At 41.2% G+C, this 21,835-nt stretch overlaps 1 protein-coding gene and 1 long non-coding RNA gene across 2 annotated transcripts in view; one reads left to right on the top strand and one right to left on the bottom strand.

Annotated features, from left to right (window-relative positions):
• Window positions 1-21,835, top strand: part of LOC134875715 (uncharacterized) — a 373,215-nt gene that overhangs the window by 178,808 nt on the left and 172,572 nt on the right. The window contains exon 3 of the long non-coding RNA XR_010167265.1: window positions 7,849-7,888. This is a non-coding gene — a long non-coding RNA (uncharacterized LOC134875715). The remainder of the gene's footprint in view (window positions 1-7,848; window positions 7,889-21,835) is intronic.
• The window catches only part of LOC134875714 (receptor-type tyrosine-protein phosphatase delta-like), a 305,785-nt gene that overhangs the window by 189,866 nt on the left and 94,084 nt on the right, over window positions 1-21,835 (bottom strand). The window contains 2 exon segments of the mRNA XM_063900319.1: window positions 411-514; window positions 3,618-3,690. The gene's annotated coding sequence lies outside the window, so the exon portion shown is untranslated.

Below are 21,835 nucleotides of genomic sequence, written 5' to 3'. Positions count from 1 at the left end.
ATTCATCCAGTCTGAGAGTGTGTGGCTGATATGTTTACACATAATGGAAATCTTCATCCTTGTGTCATTCAAACAATTACAATTATTTTGTTTTTAGACAATTCACAAAATAAAAAGCTACAGCTGCATTTATTATCCAAGGTTTTGACTTTAAAAACAGCTGAGGCTCCTCACTGTGTTTGTTCAATGAAAACAGTGTTCCAATTTAATATGAAAGCCGCTTTTCTCATATTACAGGCTTAAAGTGAAGAGAAAAGGCTTCCTCTTATTTTGCAATTACGCTCCTATTTCTAAAGGATTAACAAGATTACCTCATAACTAAATTAGTAACCACAAATGTTGAGTTAAATATGGAAAACCTATTGTGAGGACTGCATTCCTATGGAGCTTGAATTTGAAAGAAAGCTCACCAAGAATTGAGGCTCCTGTGTCGGATCATGCAGGTGCCAACATGCTGCCCGATGCTGTGTCCTCGCCGACTCACCCCTGAAAAGAAAGCCCCCTTTGACCCCACCTAGAAGAAGAAAAACAGTCAGTCAGATACTGTTTAGCTCTCAGATGTTTAAATAAAATATGACAGAAACCTTAACAGAAAAAACAAACAATAAAGACTGACATATAGCCAAATTAGTTTCTACTCTTCGGTCGATATCAGCATAAATATATTGCTTGCCAGAGAGACTTAATTCATTATTTGAAAGCAAAAAGAAATCAAATGCATTTCTAATATAAGCATGTTTTTCATGGCCTATTTTTAACAATGCCCTCAATAATTTACCTTTGCACAGCACGCACATAGATATTAATGGGAGGAAGCACAAATGTCAGATTTGATGTGGTTATTGTTGCTTTTTTTCACGTCTTTGTGTTGTGTATTGTAAGCACCTAGCTTGCATGTTTCTTCTACATACTCTTCTTATATTGCAGGAAAAATGACAAAAGGAAGTGGCTGAATAAGAATAGCACAACTCTATTGTGTGCGACCTACAAAGCTCATCACACTTTACTCACTCCATTTTTACACTACTGTCATTTTGCACATCCATTACTTTCTGATGTTGTGCTGGCATGTGTTTCCGTTAAAAATATGAAATACTGTGGTGCAGTCTTGAGGTGAAGTCCTAGCTTAAATAATCATCCAAGGTTAATCTTAAAGACTCCACTTTGAATTTCAGTGGCATCCCCTTAGTGTTATTAGAAAAATATCCGTAGTGTTTTTCAATTCATGAGGCCATATTTGCATATTAACCTCTGAAGAGACGTTTTAAAGACAGACCTTAAGTCTGCCTTTGGAAAAGCTTATGTGCATTTGCATAACGTTTGCCTCCTGTGCAGGTGATAAAGCAGTATTAAGCCTGGATTACAGTTTCTGATTTTGTGTGTGTGTGTGTATGGTTCTGTGTGTGAAAGACTGTGCCCTGAATATTTTCTTCATGCTGTGTATGTGCAAACCTGAATCTGTTTTAGATGTTTGGGCACGCCTCCCTATCGCCGGCAGTGTGCTACGCCTGAGTGCCATGTTACTCATGTGACCTCATGAAAGTACAAGTCCCTTCAAGCGATATAATAAATCATCGCAGCCGGGGCCAGCCCATAACACATGCTTAGATGCACACACAAGCACACACACTTTTTGCTAGCTATTACACAATTTGTCAACTTTAAGAAGTGTGGAGACACAATCATATCAGCTACCATGACCTTTTAGAGGTAGCGGAGTGGACCTGCAGTCAGTCAGGTCACAGCACAATGGAGGAGCTTTCTTTTAACTGACTGAATTATCCTTGAGTGTGACACTTAACCCCTAACCTTCTCCCAAAAGAGTTCTCATCTGGCAACATCTACATATTAGACAGAAGACGAATGGAATGGAAATGCATCCCTGAGTGTTGATCAAAAAATACACAACATAAGGAGCAATAATTCAACACAGCACTAATGCGTTGTGTGGCACTTCATCTTTCCCCCTGTTATAAATGGCCTTTGCTGTGGGAAGACAGCATTTTTTTCGCTGTTACCAGGTCACTTCTCAGTTATTGTAAGCAGTTTTAGGAAGTAGACTTTGGAACATTTTTTTTTTGTGTTGCCTGCTGGACTCATTGCTCCTCTAAACAAGGTCACCTGTGAGTTTCTTTATATAACACAACTCCAGCTGACAAGTGTGGAGCACTTACAGTGTTCTTAGAGAAAAGCACCACAGCATCTTCTAACAAGTGTTTATTAAGATTTTCGTTATTGGTTGTTGAGCAGGACGTTCAACTGGCCTCCAAAACAGCTGCGATTGTGACAGTTCTGCCGCTGTCATTAACAATACTTCAGGCACAAAGTTAGCCTAACTCACTCATCTTTACTTAACTGATTTTGTCTTGCCTTTCGACTGAAGCCACATTCGTCACTGTCATCTTACATTTCAATCACTTTACAACCTGAACCTGCAACACATTTTCACTAATGTTCACAGTAATGGCCACAACCAAGAGAGGGCATCATGTGTGTGGACGTCTCTGAGTGAAGTGCATCATTGCCTCATGGCGTCTACTCTCACCTATTTAACACATTTGGGAGTATGTTTGAGGCTATGCAAGCCTGCGTCCCAATAACCAGCTCTCACGTTATTTCCTCTCTAAACAACACATATTTGATGAGTTCATTGGTTATCCTGTGGACACGTCGAGCTATGCTCTGGTGTGCGGTGCCCAGGGAGCAGTAACACAAGCACTCCAATTACAGCTGCACCCGCAACTCCTCCAGGGGGGGAACCACAGCACTAATCAATGATCCGAAAAACAGCTCAGTGATGGAAGGGAGCTCTACAGGGCATGAACTGGACCTCTAATGATCAACTTACACATCATTATGGTAACGATGAGTAATTATTTTTTATTTGTCACATGTGCTGTTTGTGCGATACGGTTCTTTATATGTGACGATCACGTTAGACACTTTGAGTGTGTTTGCATCACAGCTTTATTTGATTTCCCATTTCTTCAAAAGCCTCTTGTCTGTGTGTTGGGCCTGTACATTGTGCTAAAAGCATCTCCGTGACTCTGAGAGAAGTGTGAATGTATGCATCACGTCTTAATGTGGAAACATCTCTTGTGAAACAGCAGTAGAGACGCCTGAACTCCAGAGGGCACCATCAGCATGCTTTATGTTGTTACTATGCTATACAGAGCAATACCAGTCATATCCATACAGAAAATGTCCTTTACTGATCCTTCTACGGGTAAAAAATGCTGCTCCCTATCAACGTTATAATACTGTTAGCACAGCTAGTGAAAGGGCATTCAGTACAATTTCTATCAACATCAAACCTGGTTCAATACAAGGAGATCCAACTTGTATTGTGTTATTATCAAACAATAAAAGTCAGAAAGACATTTAGCTGGGACTGAGAAATAGCTCCTGCATTCTCTCCTCACATTTATCTATACTAACAGCATTTAGTAGCCTGACCTTTGATTAGATTTCTAATGGTTGACATTTTTATCTTTTGTTTTCTGTCCGTGCATTGATATTTGAACAGTGAAAAAAGGATTTCAGTCAGTGGTGATTGTCATAGATGGAGTGCTTTATTGAATAATACAATTTTCAAGGAAGGCTTTTATGGATCTTACCCGTTTGGAATAATAATGTGCGATTGCTTCCTCTGACCAGAGCGACGAAAGGAGAGAACTCCTCAGAATCTCCCTGCAATGAAAGAGAAGGAGAAGTCAGGCTGCGTCGTGCTTTATGTATGTTATCTCAGGTTGCATAGGGTTAGGACATTAACAAAACATTTCCAGGGAGAGTTAAGGCAAGGAAAGCATATTTCAAAGCAAAGGCAATTCAAGTAGTAAAAACATTAAGAGCATCAAGTTCAGGAATCTGGGGATTGTTCTGAATGATTGCACTATTTCTGTGAACTTATTTTGGGGGGGTTCACAGTTAATAAGCAATACAAGGTCTTACGGCCCATTGGATTTAATTATAACCATGCACACTCACATCACATGTACAGATATATTGGCCACGACCGATTTAATAGAAATTCAGAACCACTTTACCCCCACTGCATGCATTCACTGAGCTTCCATATAAATGTAATTGCATTACTGGAGTTAATGCATGTTACATTTTTTTATAATATTATATTATATATACAGCAGAAAGTGGCAAGCAACAAAGTTTTGTTAGCAGCTTCTGCTAGTTGTTGCTAGCTTGCTTTCACCTCATGGCTTCATTGAGGCTATTTAAAGAGTATTTAATCATGTTGATTTTATTCTTCATAGGGATTCATTCTTTATTTCCTCATACATTCCTGGTCATTCACATGGAAAGTTTCCATCTTGAGTATTCCTGGAATTGTGCAGCCCTAGTTGTGTATTCCCATGTAAACACTTTGATCATTGTGCTGTGGAGCTGCTACATAATCACATGTTGAAGCATATGGAGAGTATCCTACGCGCTGTTGCCACTATGCATCGCTGTGTTATCTGCATAGTCCCGTTAGGGTTTGTAAACAGGCTTCATGTACATTGAGGAGATGATTTTTCGTTTGCATAATGAGAGCTGCTAAAAATAGCTGACAGTGTCTGCAGTACACTGAAGACAGGAGAGCAGGATGTTTGGATATGTCTTTTTGTGAGTAATACATTTTGACAGTGACTCTCTTATGCACCCTTAGCTGTGTGGAAAAAGAATGAATACCTATCATACACACACACATACACACCAAGTGATAACCATACCGTGCACATACTGTATATGGGAAATTAATTGATTTTGTCAATGGCTGTGCACAGATTGATAACTTGAAAATAATATGGTGGCAAGGGAGCCTAATGATCTCCGAGGAAAGAGGTCCTCCTAACTGCTGAAAACACACACACACGCACACACACGCACACACACACACACACACACACACACATTAATATTAACAGTGTACCGCGTTTATCTTGCAAGTTTCCAATATAGTATCTAAGGGATGGAGCAGATGCCGGAAAATGTGTGACGACCACCATGATTGACACATGTTTGTCTTGCATGACAATGACTCTGATAATTGGATGTTGGACATCATTGCACACATTTTCCTTTCCTGTCTGCATCTTCAAAGCTCTACAAATGCAAATCTAGCTTGGCTTTTTCCATCTTGATGTGCAAAAATCATATGTTTATGTTTTGAGATCAAAGTTTCTTTCCCCCTCCCTTTCTTAATTTCCTCCATCTAAAAATGGACTCCTTTCATTATGCAAGGCAACAAAGAGCAGTGTCTGCTCACACGACCCATTCCAAGCATACTGATTAATTAGCTCGTATAATTAGCTTAATGATTTGGAGAAACATGGCCATGGCCACCCAAGAACCTATGCTAATGGACCCCTGTCTATAGCAATTAAAACTGCCATAACTTAACAATGGTGGCTTAAAAGTCCAGAAAAAATATGCGGTGCAGTAATCAATGTAACATCATATTAGCTGGTGTTGTGCTAATGAACACTGCTGTAAGGGCGTGTTGCTTTGAATACAATTTTCCAGAAAACAAGACAGTGGTGGAAGCTAATGAAGTCTTCTCTCCATGACGATTACCCGAGCGCTGGCGGCACTCTCACATACAGCGCTGCACTTAGACCTCAAATTACACTTGAGATGTGATGTAAGATGGTGAAACCTGCATTTTATGTCACAAGGAGCAACGTTTTATTCCATCTCTCTGCTCTATCTACTTTCCTTTTGCCGGTTATGTTAACATACTGTAAAGTGCAAGAGTTAAGGCCTTCAGTTGTGAACTTTACAGTTTCCATTAAATGTGAGTCAAAGCAGACAGTATCTCTGCTCTCTGACAGTGTGCATCAGCATTCCTGGCTGCGCTTCAGACATAAATCGCCCGTTTATGACCTTCCCCTGAACAGTAACCAACAGAGACTGCAGCTCCACTCATAAAACCTGCAGCACGTTGAGTTGGATGTGGAGATATTACTTATCCATACACAGCTTCTAAAACGGCAGTCAAGTGGGAGCAGTTCAAAAAAAAAAAAATCCAATCCTTTTTTATTTATGTATTTATTTATGTAGTTCTCCCACGGAATGCTGGGAATATCACATCCAGTGACCAGTCATTTATAGCATACTTTAGTGCTGATAAAAGATAGGAATTATGGTGTGCTTGTATTAACCCCAGAGTAAATTAACTGTAAACCTCCTAATTTAAATACCGCACAAATATCTACAATATTGTCTTTTTTACAAAAAGCCTGCTGCTGAAGACTCAAAACCTAAAGCAGTTTGGGTTAAGTGGTTCATTGACTTTGAACTAATTTATGAGTACTTAACTTGAATGTTAATCCCATAAAAACCTAATTACACACATCACACTTTATTTTTTATGACTATACCATCAAATATTTAATTAAGACTGGGTCCTATGGATAACTGGTTAGCAAACTGTCAACTATTTACCAACCCAGGAGACACAAGAACTCATTAGCATTGATCCAGAGTTGTGTTTGGTGTCATGATTACAATTCAATATGCTCCATCTTTTTCGATCAGGTTTTGGATTTATCAGCGTTTCATTGCGATAATATGTCAGAATAGCCCAATTTAAATTATCTTTCTTAAACAATAGTCTTTAAATATGCCAGCTGGATCTCAGTGTGATATTTCCAAAGAGTGTGGCCAGATTTTTTCCATTCAAAATGCATTTGAAACGGCATTTATTATTTTGCTGTTTGACCTGCAATGATACCTATCTCTTTACAATGAGGACCCTGGAAACATAGAAATAGCCACAATAGGAACAAGGGAACTATTACCAAAAAAGTACTTGTGATAAGCAACATCTTGTGTCACATCACTGTGTTTATTTGTGAAGTTTACCACACATTTAAGTGAAACTAAATCATCAAAAAGACTTCATTCCAGTGCTGACACAGCATGCAATAGAGAACTGTAGGGATCCCATCTGGTAAATAATTTCTGAGAACATGAAGGAGGAGGTGAAGCAAAACTCTCAAGACAACTTCTACATTACTCAGTAGCTACTTCTTGCTTAAGCTCTAGATGCAAGTGATAAGATTTATCAGAAGTAACCTCACTGGTGTATCATTATTTCCATTTGAACATTGTTGTTTGTAATATGTTCTGTATTCCATCAGCCTCTCTATTAAAACAATGTACTGCAACTGCGTCATTAGGGCTTGCAGCACTCCCAAACACACTAATTGCTGCGTTTGTGCGTGCATGTTGCAGCAGGTGTGAGATCTTCTCCTGTGTGAGCTGAACATCACAGTCCCGAGTTTGACACCATTGTGTCAGAAACTCTGTGCTCAGCTCGTCAGCTCTGGTGCGCTGCACCCAAACAAGCCTGCTAAAAATGAACACTTGGGAAGTGATCTGACTTTCCCTTCCCGCTCTCACTCTGTACCAACAGCTGCCTCAGTGGCACCGGAGAGCGTCACTGTCAGACGCAGATGGAATTATGTAGTTCATCATATCATGTGTCTATTCAGAGTCGGCGTCATGCGGCCCAAAAAAAGATATGCTTTGGGTGGAAGGCGGTTTGATATTTTAGATACATTTGCATTAGTTTGCAGTCGTCAGGCTGCATTTGACGGCATATCACATTTGCTATGTGAGCTGTCAAAGTGAATAATGTTTCCATCTAAACGTAAAGAACCTAATTCTAAAAATCACTGTACAGCAGAAACTTTTTCTTCTGAGTTATGTGCATATTTGGTTTAAAAATTGGCATTTTTAAATGCTTCATGTTATTGCTAATCCTTTAGAGAGTAGCCATACTGTTTCCTCTGCAGAGAAGTGCTTCTGAAATAAACTGAATGTTCTCGTCCATCTTTCTTTCAGAATGAAGTCTTTGGAAGGCTGCTGCTGAGGTGAAAAAATGGTGAGTGCAGACATCTTTGTATGCTACCTTTCCCCACTCATCAGCAGAGTTTTCTATCTCGCTGGAAACTTTCCATCACTCCGGAACTGCTCCTCCCCAAAGGCTATCATAATCTGCTCAGCATGCATAATGTTAATCGTTCAAATATCTCATCAACACAACAGGATAAGCATGCTGTCAGTGCAAAGAGAGGAGTGAGTGAGATAGTGTGTGGTAGACGGGAGGCAGAGGACCTGCAGCGGAAAAAGGAGGAGGGCCTCCGGCAGTGATAGATGAAGAGGGTGAAGGGTGAGAGATCTCATGAGATGATGAAACTGAGAATGAAACAGGGAGAGGCAGCAGAAGGACGGGAAGAGGGAAAACACATTAAGGAAGGGTAAAGTGGGAGAATTACATGAAGAGAAAGAGAGAGGGTAGCTCCTCTCAGGCAACTCTACGCCGCTACTGTCCCTTTTTCCAGTCAGGATTAGAGAAGATGATAGCATTGATCATTTTCTTAAAAGACCGCTTTTCCTGTCACTGTATCACCTCGCATCATAAAGGTGATGGCTTGAGTTGCTTTAAAAGGTTTCTCTCATGTGTGCCTAAGGCAAGCTGTTGGAGTGCCTCCTGCATTTCTGCCTGTCTCTATTGCTGACAAACCTAAGAATGCAAGTGTCCGTCAAAGTCATTTTTAAGCAGTCTGCTGTTATTAGATCAGATTTAATGGATGGTGGGTGAGTGAAATCTACTCCAAATGTTGTTGCGTTTCGACACTTCAAAAGGCAGTGGGCATATTCATATGGATTGAGATTCTATTGGAAGTGGAACCACATGAACATCAATCAAAAACATATAATTCTGTTACATCCAACGCCTCCTTGACGGATAGTCTATTTCCATTGTACTTCTCCCAGACTCACACCCCCGGGTTTCCCAGAGGAGTTCCCATCTCAAATCTCTTGGAGGACAAATGAAGTAAATAGATTTTGTTCTCCAGATCTCTCGTGTTTCCTCCTCTATAAATCCACTTGTCTCGGCATAAATCTTTGGGAAGTTTGTGCCGCCCTGTGCCTCTGATTATTAGCCAGCCAGCGATCAATTTATCACCTTTGAGGACTAAGAGTGGAGGCGTTTTGGGGATTCTCTCTATGCGTTTGATTAATGGAGTCGGATGGGAGGTAGGGCAGTTTTGGGTCATGCAAATTCTCCTCGGCACAAGTGCCTGCCCCACCTGCCTCCTCTTTGTGCTGAATTAATTTCCCTGGCAGTGTGAGAGAGGTAATCGTAAATAAATCAGGTGGTTGCAGTGTGAAAGAGAAGGTTAAGCTTGTTCAAGTAAGTGGTAATGATGGTTCTACGTGGATGAAGGGACCCTGTATCAAAGCCAATTATCCTCTCAGTGAAGGCAGAGGGAAGGGATGCTGGAATCGACTGATTTTTACTCACATCCTGTCATGCATTTCTAATCCTTCACCACTAGTCTGTGCTGTTGGTCTAGCAAATTTTCCCTTGGCTCTTATGACCCATTTTTATGCTTTGTAAAGAGCTGCAGGAATTTTGGCTGCCCCACCTTATACCTGCAATAAGTGTCTTCCTCGACTCGGCAGATGCACTACAGTGCCAGGCTGCTGCTCTACAACGCCCTCATTTGTAATTGTCCCCGTGTAAATGATGAGCTGGGGATGATAGGGGCTTGTGGGAAATGTATTTCCATTGAAGTTGAAGCTGCTCCAGCCAGGTTGAGTGTTGCTGGCTTTGAATAGTGGTTACAAGTCAAGCTGGAAGCATTGCATCATAGTTGTGTCTACATTGTATTTAAGCCAATGTGATATTCCCATTAAAGCAATGCTTTATTCTCAGTTTACAAATGCACATTTATGTCAATATTCAAACATTTAGCATCGCATGCATTTAGAAATCAACGTCTCCGTTTTAGTGTGCGTCTTCACCTCACACTGAGTGAAGGTTCACAACTCACTCCCCACTGTCTTGGCTTTGGTCCACACTCATCCCTCCTCATAACAAACAAGCCCCCATCGGCCAGCAGATTTCTCCAACACCTGCTCGTTGCGCACATCTTTGTCATGTTCCCTCTCCTCCTCAGTCTCTTTGCCATTCTTCTTCTACCTTGTTTAGGCACTCTAGCCTTTTTAGTGGCAGAGCGTAAGACTCGCCGCTGAGTGGGCAGCAGGGAGCGGAGGAGGGAAGGAGAGAAATAGAAAGAAAGACGCAGGAGGAGGAGGAAGGAAGAGAGTTATCTAACAAGATTAAAGGAGAACAACGGAATGGAGAGCACTTAAAATACTCATGACATGAGCCCTCTTGCAAAAAGGAGGGGATGAGTAACAATGGCTGATTCACTCTTGAGGCTTCCTGTCTCTACACAATATTATCTCTCCTCTCGCTCTCTCTCTTTCTTCCCCTTTCTGCCTCATTTCCACTTACTGTCCAGGGGATGTGATGGATCTCAGAGGAGTCATGTTAATAATGTGAGAGAAGGACTGGTTTTAATTAACCAATGGAATAAAAGGTATTCACTTTAGAGGGAGCTTCCACCGGCACACAGTGTAAGCCTCGGGTAGATCTGGTTAGATAAAGAGGGGTGGGATAAATGATCGGGAGGTGCAAAGAGAGAACTCATGTTTCAGGCGATCTGGCGAGACACTTTTGAACTTAGCAAGAATAAATGATAGGCAGATTTACATGAAGATTGAAAGAAGGAGAATCAGAGGTCTGGCAGCAGAATGGAGTGTATAGCCCGGGGCGAGGTGAATACATGATGAAGTATGTCCTGTCAAGAATCGGGTCAGAACAACTGCTTGGCCCACTTCTTCCTCAAACCAGCGTGAGAGAGAGAGAGAGAAGAGGAGAGGAAATTATTAGGCAGCAAGGCCAAACAAATTTCTTAGCTACCTTTACCGGTCTGTTGCACACAAGTGTGTGTTTATTGAGATGTCAACAGCAAATAGGAACAAATCACCTTCTACTCACCCCACCATATGGGAATCAGAAAGGTGGAACAACATGACAAATTTCCTCCAGGCGGATCGAACTTCCGGGAGAGAGAATAGAACTTCAAACACTCGCTGTGCCTCCTGCCTGTCTGACTCACAACGATAGCAGCCGTCTGGCAGTCCGGCCCAAAACACACACACACACACAGGTGTGGGAGCCAGAGGATTTTGCACACTGTTCTACTGTACTTCTCAAATATCCCCAAAGACACCTCCTCCATCTTTTGTAAATAAACACGTGGCACCTCCTTTGTCCAAAAACTCGACAACCGCCTCCATTTGGAGCTGATTTTAACGTGGCAAATGAATGTGTTTACTCCTGCTATAAAAAGACTCCACTTGGCACATTATATCAGTGGCTGAGGTCTCTGGAGTTGCTGCTGCCTCTCTTTTTATATCGCATAACAAACATGTGACGGCAGTGGGAGCGAAACTCTCCAGCTTTTGTAAATAGGGCACCATTTGAATATTTTACTCATGGCTTATTGAGCATTCATTCCTTTTGAATCATCACTTCCAAAATAGAGAGAGGAAATAGGAAGAAAACATCTAAATAAGTAACTGCGAGTACTGTTCTGTCCTTGTTCTCAGCCAGAGACACCACGCCCTTGATGGTTATATAAGGGAACCTTTTTAATGATAGTACAATTGTGGCACAAAATAATGACCGCCTGTATGTCTGGTAAATTGAGTGAGAGATTTGGCTTCTGGTGCTGACTCTCCAAAGAGGAGACTTAAGGAGCTTGTGGGATTTGAAAGATAAAGGCTTGGTAACACCGGGTATCTGAGAGCTCCTCAAATTCAGCTCTGCACCATGACAAGAATCATAAAGCTGTCAAAAAAAGAAATATGATGGAGTAACTCAAAGGTATAATCAGTTATTTACAATGGTGAGGGTGGGAGAGGAGAAAGGAGACGGAACGAATCGTTCAAAGATATAGGAGAGATCAAAAATTAAAAAAAGAGTGACCAGACAGCTCTCCGACATATCCTGAATCCACTCTCCTGATGTGTGACAGCCTGAGACAGATGGGAAAGCAGGGAGATGGATAAAGGAATAGAACGGAAGAATTGAGTAAAGCAGAAGATCGTAAGTGCTCTTCAGCATGGCACCGCTACTGTTCCAATGAAGCCGCTCAGAGGCAAACAGTACAGTCTCGCAGGTGAACATGGGAATGAGTCTGACCTTTTTCTCTCTCTTTGCAACTACTCCCCAAGGCTGCTGCTGTAAATAAGAATGTGTTCTTAGTCAACATGCACTGTCTGATAAAGGTTTTAAAGAGAGGTGCACAGGGGGGAGAGAGCAATGGAGTGAAGAAAATGGCGAAAAGGAAACGGAGAAAGAAACAAACGACATGAGGTTGCGTTAGCTTGAAAGCGACATTTATATCGGAGGAGACGGTAAGGTCAAAGATTGCAGCTGAAATGAGACTTCTGATAGAGAGGTGCATCAGCATGCGCTTGGAAATGACTGATTGAATACTGAAGAGAAGGGCGGGAGAAAGGGAAAGTGAAGGGGAGAGAGGGAGGAGAGGACCGACAAAAACAGAGAAGAGAATAGGCAGCCAGGAAGAATAACTGTGAATGAATTTGAAGGAGAGGACTATTCAACTTGAGTTTATGTATGAAGGTGTAGAGGGAGGGAGGAGAGTCTAAAAGTGGAGGAGAGTGTGCAAAAGAGAGATAGTGGCTCTTACTGTCCTCTGGGACTGTCTGAAGAAACGAGAAAGACAGGTGAGATAGAGGAAGAGTGAATGGAGGAGAATGTACGGAGAATTTGGGGATAGAGGAGTGGAAGGAGATAAAAATAGAGAAGGAGACAGAAGGAGAGACATCCCAAACTAGTCCAAACTAACACACTTATCTCCCTAAGTGCAGACAGTACATTATCGCCACCAGCACTCAAAACCGCCTGAATCATCAAAAGTGAAACTGGGCGCAGGTAAACACGGCGAGGTATTCGTGCACAGCGTTCTCATTATCTGCCGTACGTCATATTGGTACGCTGTCCATTCCAACATCTAATTAATGCAGATAGTCAAATGCCAACCCTGATGAAGAAGCGTGATGAGGGATTAGCCGGAATAACAAACGCTCTGACCGGCATAACTCTGTCTCCTGATTAGCTGGAGAGAGAGGAGGGGAGAAGCTTTTCTGGATCACTTAAGTCTCTCTTCCTCTTCTTTTTTTTCCTCCCTCTCTTTCTCCTCCTACCTCCACTTCAGTGTCCTTAATGAAGACTTCTTCCTTCTGCCATGTGCCCCCGTTCTCCCAGCTTCCCTCCCCTCAGTCGCTGAGTGCTGTCCTAATTCCTTTCTGATAGATGGAGAGGGAAGAGGCTCATTAAAAGTGCCTTTGCTGATTGTGCTGCTGTTTTTTTTTAGTCAGGAGGTGTGTGTGTTTATGTGTCTGGTCAAGTTTTTACAGCTACTGTGAGTTGGAGTGGTGTGATTAAGCATTCGAAGTGGAATTGTTGTTTAAGAGTTTTTACTGCAGAGTTTAAAACTGGATACAAAAAAGGGAGCATGCCCGACAAAATGTGAATGTACAGTAGCTCCCTGGAAGTAGAAAAACAAGGCCGTAGTATAGTGAGGATTTATGTTGTGTTTACTTCAGCTGTACAGAACAAAAGGTGAAGAGGAGTTATGAACCAGAACAGACAGTTCTATAATGCATCGAGCAGAGTGTGCTCTAACAAACCAAACACAGCCGGACTGCCCTTTTCATGGCACTGAACATGCTTTTCCCTCATTGCCGGAGAAAGAAGCCGGTGAACAAAGAGCAGTATGTTCAGCAGTGTTACCACAAGAGGCGTCAGGGACGTTTAGTCATGTCTGTAGATGAAACAGGAATATTTCCACATTTTAAGAAATATATAACTTATGCAATAGATTTGGAAGAGATGAAAACATGTATAACTCTGTAATCTCTGTGCTGTAGCGAATAAGCACCAAAATACATCCCTTTAATATCTAAAGTTGATTTTCAAGTTTTTCAAGAATTTGTCAAACATTTACTTACAAAGCATTAATCAAACGTTGAATACATTTACTGAAATAGACTCAAAATATCAAAATGGGAGCCATAGCCTTACTGATAAAGAAGTGTAACACATTCATTCGTTGTATAGTACAGATTTTTGAACAGTTACATAAAGGTGATTATATACTAATGTGAAATTAAACGTAACGCCAGCTGTACAAGATCCAGTATAGTTTAAGCTTTGTGTGAAAACCCCTGTTTTAGTTTCTTCCGTAGCAGCTTGCTGTGTTTTAAAGGCAAAACATGCTGTGTTTTGATCTAAAATCATATTTTTTCAAGCTTGTAACTGACGTAGATCCTGCACTGACATTTGGTAATTGGCTATTTAAAAATGTCACTGTGTATGAGCACAATGACAGGTATTGCTGTAATCAGTACTGACACACAGACCAGTTTAGAGAAAATATGCAAAGAGAAACCTAATTCTTTAGCGAGCATAAATCGCTGCAGTTAATATCCTCTGTTTTCATCAGAGTCAGCGATAGGTTTGCATAGAAGCATAGCTTAGCATAGCACTGTTACATATTCCAAATGTTTTCTTTAATACTTAGTTCATCCGTAGTATTAGCAAATGCATACGTTAGAAAAGCTTAGCTGAGATATGCAAACATTCAGTATCAGTGTACTGACACTCTTCAGAGATGTTAACAATGAGCAGAAGAAAGATAAACTTCCCGGAGTTACGAACACTCAAAGCATACTTTACCACATCAGGTTTACCTACCGATGTACAGTTGAATTAAATCCCCATCAGAAGTGTGACGGAGTGAGTTGAGTCTATCAAACACTGTCTTTAAACCACATCATGTTTCCAGCTCTTGCACATAACATATGTGACTGGCAGCCTTCAGTAGATGAGATTAGACCCAGTGATTTGTCTGCATGCTTGTACAGAGCTATGGAGATCACATGAAATCATTTGACAGCATCGAATCCCCTAAAGAGATACCATTTTCTTCCACAATGCTAATTTATTCACTGATAATAAAGTCCCTCCATGCTCCTTAAAGAAAAGATGTACATTTTAATAGATTGTTTTCTCTATTCCTTGATCACAGCTCTATGAGACCAAGAAAGTAAACAGCACTGACAAAAAGGAGATCCGTCAATGTAAAGGATTTTCTTTTTAGAATGAACTAAAGTCTGTGTGTGCCCATTTATAACGTTATGATAATCATTTATTATAAAGCTGTCCTTATTCTTTTGGTCCATACAATAATTTTTCTGTCATCAAATTTTAAGAAAAAACAGCAAACAGTCCCAACTAATTCCTTAGGATTTCCTTCTTTAAATAATGTCCATTTCACACAGGCTTGTATAGTAGATACAGTTTATCCCCTTCTCCACCATATTCACTGATATCATCTGTATAAATAGCTTTCAGATGCTGTTTCCTCCCACATGAGATCCAATACGCATAATAGTCTTACACTTAAGGGCTCTGCAGCACAGACGTAATCTCACACATATCGCTCCTGAGGACTGGCACCCCTTTACGCAATCAGCAGGCCATGAGCTTCATGTACTGCTAAAATATGTAGGTGTGCAGTCGACACATGCATGCTTTATTGAGGCATGAATGCACAAACACAGATGTCTAACAATAAAACGGAGCTATTAACTATGCATGATGCATATCGGCTTGTGACCACAGTGGAATTGTACACACACGTTAATTGAAAGGACTGTTTCAAATATTCATATGCTGGTTTCAGATGTCTCTGTCATTGTGTTGCTGAAATTACCATCCTTTTGTACATAAGAGTGGCTCAGTCCGGTGTTTAAAGCTTCTGCATCAGCATATTAAAGCAGAAATGTGAGGAGACATGTGGGAATTGTTTCTTCATTGGCCTGCTTAGAGTTTGTTTCCCTCTCTAAAGATGACTGTTTCCTTTTGTCTTTTCCTCATTGTTCTCATACTGCTGCCAATTAGTTAATGTTGGACAGTCAGACATGAATCCAACCTCTTTGCTTCCAGAATCATTCTCCTCATTTGAAATGCAAGGCTATAAAGAAAGGGGGAAAGCACTTAACAAGTGATGCAATGTATGTGTGATTAGGCCCGGGATGTGACAGTGATGGGTGGCTGTATATACACCATCATTTACACACATACGTGCAAGGACTTAAAAGCAAATATTAAATTCACCAGCACCTGACAGCCAGTGTGAATGTGAACAGCAGCAGGAAGGCAGCATATGGCAGGGTGTATTTTAATTCATAACTACTTTGAAGCTTTTATGAAGTGCACAGGGCCAAAATGCATTCAGACGCAACACATACCGTCTTTGCACACACACTCACACATGCATGTGTTCACATCGCACTTACATCACACTGACACATGACACCCTTAAAAATCCTAAAACAGTTCCCCATCGCATTCTTGTTCTTCGTGTGTGTGTGTGTGTGTGTGTGTGTGTGTGTGTGGGTGTGGGTGTGGGTGTGGGTGTGTGTGTGTGTGTGTGTGTGTGGCTTGGTAGGATGAGAAGGGTTACAGGGTGTGTGTGTGGCTTGGTAGGATGAGAAGGGTTACAGGGTGTGTGCTCAGCATGCAGAGAGCATCACACACATACACACACACACACACACATCAAACAGCCACCTCTCCTCAGAGCTGCTGCCAGGCCCAGTCTGCAGATTTATCTCTGACCCTAAATAAAACTGTAACATTTGATACATCTGCTGAGTGGGAATGATCAGGGTGATAAATAAAGCAACTAGTAGACTAGAGCTGTGGTGTCCACTGTAATTGTGATAGTAATGGTGCAACTGTGTGGGTGTGTGTGTGTGTGTGTTTGGTTGGAGCGTGCAGAGTGAGCTGCATTCGTATTGCCGGTCCAGAGTCCTATTTAACAGGGGTAATGCCATTCCCGGGCATCAAAGGCTCAAAGTAGAGTGTTTTAAAGAAGCTCGTCACTATTGATTCTGCACAAAGACGATCTTCCCAGGTTCATTATATGGGAGCTCTCAGCCCTCACTCTAGGCAGCGGGGGCCAAACAACAGGCCCAGTTTCTTTTGTTGTTTAGAACAAAAATGTGTTTTAATCATTTGCTGTTTTGCATCTGGCTATAAAGTATAAACCATGCCTAATGAAAACTACCCGAATTAGTTCCTGGGGCTATTCACAATTAATACAAGAATGGAGTGAAAAGGAACTATTGCTACTTAGCAGTGGGGGAGGATGAAGTCAGAACGGGGGGCTACGATGTAATTGCTGAGGTCGTCTCTCAAGAAGATAATGTTTTTCTGCTGGAAGCCTTTGACTCTTATAAATTGTCAAAACAGCTAAAAATCATGCATTTTCATGCGTTTGATTTGTGCTGTGTAAGTGAAGTGTCAAATTTAGACTTGTGAGAATGCTATAGTGGAGTGATTCAGTAGGAAAGAAATAATGCATATTCATTTAGTTATTTTAGGTTGTTTTGGTCCTCTTTTTGCAGCAGGAGTTGATGAAAGAATGTAAAAATGTATTAATGATGTGTGATGGTTATAGCGTCTGCCTTGTGTATTGAAACTTGAGTTAATTCATCCAAACATCAGACGTTGCTAAAGTGCAGCGCAGAGCAGTGAATGTGCTTGCACAGATGGCCAATTGTTTATGGTGGACTTGGAGACTATTAGGCAGCCAAAAGTGTAAACATCAGTGTGGGCAATCAATATCTCATTAGGGTGTCTGCTTTAGTCCATGTTTTGTCGCTTTGCATTCTCCCCACATACTTTATCGGACTCCAGTCATTTGGTGGGAAGGGCAAATCCCCACATGGCATTAGATTCAGGGAAATGGACCTGCTCTCGTCTCCACATGCTCTCTGCACACTTGCTCCAAGTCCATCATCTGCGGATACGATCAGCAGTTTGGAAAAACATCCGAGTTGCACAACTGCTTGAGTTTCTAGCATCATCCTCTTTAGCATACTTTTCAGGCTGAGGGGGTCGGGGGCATGAGATATCTGGTGGTGCTGGTACACTGGGAGATAATGCAGGATGAGCCTCGGGCAGAGGAGGGCTGGAAAACTCCTCTTGTCACTTTAGATAAGAGAAGGGGAATGGGACCGGCTGTTGAGGGACCGGCTAAGTGCTTGTCGCTGTCCCTTCAGCTTTCCAACAACAGGCCGCTATAGTGCATGGGGACGGGCAGATGCCCATCTCGCCACAATCTCGTGTACGGGGTCCATTCCCACATGGGCAGAGGGAGAGCGAGGCTGATGAAAGTACGTTTAAAGTTCCACTCTGAATGGTGCCTCAGCTGTCACACTATGTAAAATGTATTTCACGAAAGTTGTCGGGTATTATAGTGGTAAAGGGAGGAGATGTCGGCAGACTCTTAGGGTGATACTACTGTATATAGAAGACACGCGCATAAAGTTACTCTACAACATTATTTTAAAGGAGAGCATGTTTAGTTTTTAAATGTGTTTTGCTCAAACTGGCCTTAAAACTTTTCTCAGAAGGTCTTTGTTACAATCTTTCGCTGAGAAATGTAAATACTGTGCTCATTTAGGAAATGTCTAATGTAAGATGCATTGTTTGGAGCTTTATCTATTTTAGCAACAACAAAAAAGTCTCGCAACTATACCCGTGATGATTCAAGCATTAAACGAGTGGTATTGACAAGTGGTGAGTAAACTCCATGACATCCTCCACTTAAACATGCTACTGTTTTGCCCTCAGGAACAGCTGATAGCAAACTAAAATTGCATTTCTATTCCCTTATTGTAAATTATTGATTGTTGCTCTGTGGTGGTACACTATAAGCATGTTCAGTTCAGAGGGATGTCTGTGTAAGAAATCTGTAGTGAGATACTAGAAGGGGAAGTGATGCGTGTCGGGCCTCGCTTCATCGCCCCTGTCTTCAGAGTATTTACAAGCCGAGGTCAGACGGTGCTGCTATCACTGTAAGTATGAACTTAAAGAATCATATCTGCTTTGATTACCACCGCTTAAATTCATAGCGATTATGGCACATTTCATTATTCACTGAAGTGCGTGTGATCTCATCACAGTACTTTAACCACTCTAATAATCTTCCCGGAGGGGATTTAGTTTCATGATGTAAATGCTTCATGTTATTGCAAAATGGACTGAAGAGGTCTAAGCAATACAATTAATTAGGATATAAGTACTGAAATTGTGGCAGCTGTAATTGCAATGAGACAATTTAACCTTGCAGGGGCATTAAAGGCTTCAGATGAAGAGGAGCAGAGTTACTGACAGACATTTTCCTTCACTTCTCTGTGACAGCAGCTTAGGATCTGTTTTGTTGATGATGCAGGGTGATTGATAAATTACCGCAGCCTCACTGGCATTTACAGGGACAAAAAAAACCCGCCCACCCTCCTCCTTTCATCGGAAGGTCAGCTGCTATCCTAAATGTGTTTATTTTTAAAGTAATTGCATCATATTGGACGGTGAAATACCGTCACCTGCTGTCGCTCCGTTAGAAGATTAGCACCAAGGCCACAGCTGGATCGATCACTGTGCCGGCCAGAGGGAGGGGAAGGTCAATGGGTGTGATATTACTCAAGTTGGGGGAGATCTGATGTCAGTGACTTTAATTTGTGAGAGGCTTAATGATAGGGAGAGTTTATGGACAAGGTAGATGGACATCAGAGATAAGAGAGGAAGGGCGAGGAAAGAATTTAAACTCTGCAAAAAAGTCCCTTCATCCTACAGAAAATTCCTGTGTAAATTATCCCTTCATAAGCATGTTGACATGATCCTTCTCGAGTAGCTCACACTGAACAAGCGCTCCCTCCTCTTCTGTTAACAGAATCTGGCCTATTTTCCTTCGGTGCTCTTTCTAAATGCTGAGCACATCCTCTAGCGGACTCTGATCATCAGAGAGAAGGAGCTGACTAATCTCAATCCGTAAATGTATTCAAGTTCAATAAAAGCCATTCATCAGCTTAAACTCGCCCGCAAGTTCAAACTAAATTTGAGCCACCTGGGAGGGATCTAAATGACTGGAGGGAGTGTGGTTAGGCAGCAGGAGTGAGAGTGGCAGGAAAGGAACGTGAAGCTGCAGCTGTTAGCTCCTCTGTGTGTGATAATAAAGCTTTGGCTATTGTCCCCCCTCAGTAAACAGTGTTACAGGTGTGCTGTGTTTGGCAGGCCACGCACTTTGATTTTTGATTGGTTAGAGCGACGTGGGAGAGAACCGAGAGGACGAAGCATCAATGTATTCTTAAAAACTCCTTTTAGTTTTATGACATTAACACTTTTTATGTTATGCTGTTAAATTATCATTGCAATATCGGTGGAGAATAATTAAAGTTATTATTTTTTTAGAGATCCAATGACTAACTAAAAAAATCATTGAAAATGTAATTGAAAAAACTACTCTTTGTATCTTCTCAAAAATGGAGATGTCATGCTTTTCTCTGTTTGATTTAGTACAAAAGTAAATATGTTAAATATTAATTTATAATGAGAATAATCCTTAGTTATAGTATTATTAAGTTTAATTCATAAGATATTTAGTCCTTTTTCAAGTGACTTAAGCATACTTTGCATACAGCGAGATAACTTCTTAAGAATGTTGAATGTTTCAATTTTATGACTATATTTTAAGTGATGTATTTTCTCGAGCTGCAACAGGTGACAAATCTAGTCGATCAACAGCTGAAAGAAATGCCACGCAAAAAGTAACTTTTCATGCTAAAATGTCCAGAAATCCTTGTTCCATCATCTCAAATAAGGAGATATCATCCTTTTCTCCCTTGTATCATTATAAAGTAAAGATAATCTAAAGTTAAATTATTAGAATGGTTAGTTTTACTCCTACTATGTTTGATTTATAAGTCATACAGCCCTGCGTGGAGTGAAGTCCAAGAATAAACTGAGACTGGGAGCATGCAACCTCTCTCTGGAGACTTTGTGTGGTGTGCAGCGGAGCGTGTGGCTGCACTCTCCATCTCAGTCACACCCTGCTGTCCCTCTCAGGTAAACTCACACAGCAGACCAAATGAGAAAACACAGCCGCACAAACAACAATATAAAGCTGCGGTGGCTCCTCTCAGTCTGCAGTTTAGAGGCTCTTAGCAGAAGCGGGGAAGGATACCTTTTGCTGTGTTTCTTTATTTAGAAATCAGCAGGCGGTTGAAATATATGGTTTGTCAGGCTTTTAAGAGATCATCAAACAAGCGCTGATTCGTGTTGTAATTACTTCTAACATGAGTAACTTGACCTCACTACCTTCAGTCCCTCTCTTTGTCTCTGTCCCTTCTTGTAATTCAGGCAAATGGGAAATTCAGAATCATCAATTATTCCTGTAAACAAGTTTGGCCATGTAGAACATTCAATTACACATTAAACATTAATAGCCGGGGCTTATTTCACACATCCATTAGATTGTGTTAAACATGGATACTCAATCTTATTAATAGAGCGCGAGTGACTGTTTTTTCAACCAGGAATTTAATCAGAGAATTATAATGGTGAGATTGGGTGGCATTTTGTTTCAGAGCAGAGAATTACAGTACACACACGCAGAGAACGTAACGGACAAAAGAAAAGCAAGCAGCGAGAGTGAGATAAGAGACAGGAAGTAAAAATAAGCAGTAACACAGACGAAGGGAAGGAGAAAGAGTCTGAGTGTAGAGATATGAACAGGAGAGAGCACAAACCTTTTAATGTGAGTGTTGGATGAAGGCTATGGACGCAAGCTGCGTTTATCTGTGAATAATACACCTCTGAGACTCCAGTTACATCTTTACAAGCCTTAAAAATACAGAGCAGGGACTCTGCGCCCAGCGGTGGTTAAGCAGAAGAGCTGGATTCATGCTTGGAAGTCTACTAGTTGTTTGCTTAAGCCCTCTGTGTTACACACTTAATAAGGGGATAATTGCATTGATTTAAACTCGTTGGCATGAACCATTACTCACATTTTGTCACAAAGTATTCTAC

This window comes from Eleginops maclovinus, chromosome 14, assembly GCF_036324505.1.
Source record: "Eleginops maclovinus isolate JMC-PN-2008 ecotype Puerto Natales chromosome 14, JC_Emac_rtc_rv5, whole genome shotgun sequence".
NCBI lineage: Eukaryota > Metazoa > Chordata > Actinopteri > Perciformes > Eleginopidae > Eleginops > Eleginops maclovinus.
Note: the sequence above shows the minus strand (reverse complement) of the source record. Positions and strands in the feature narration are given on the sequence as shown.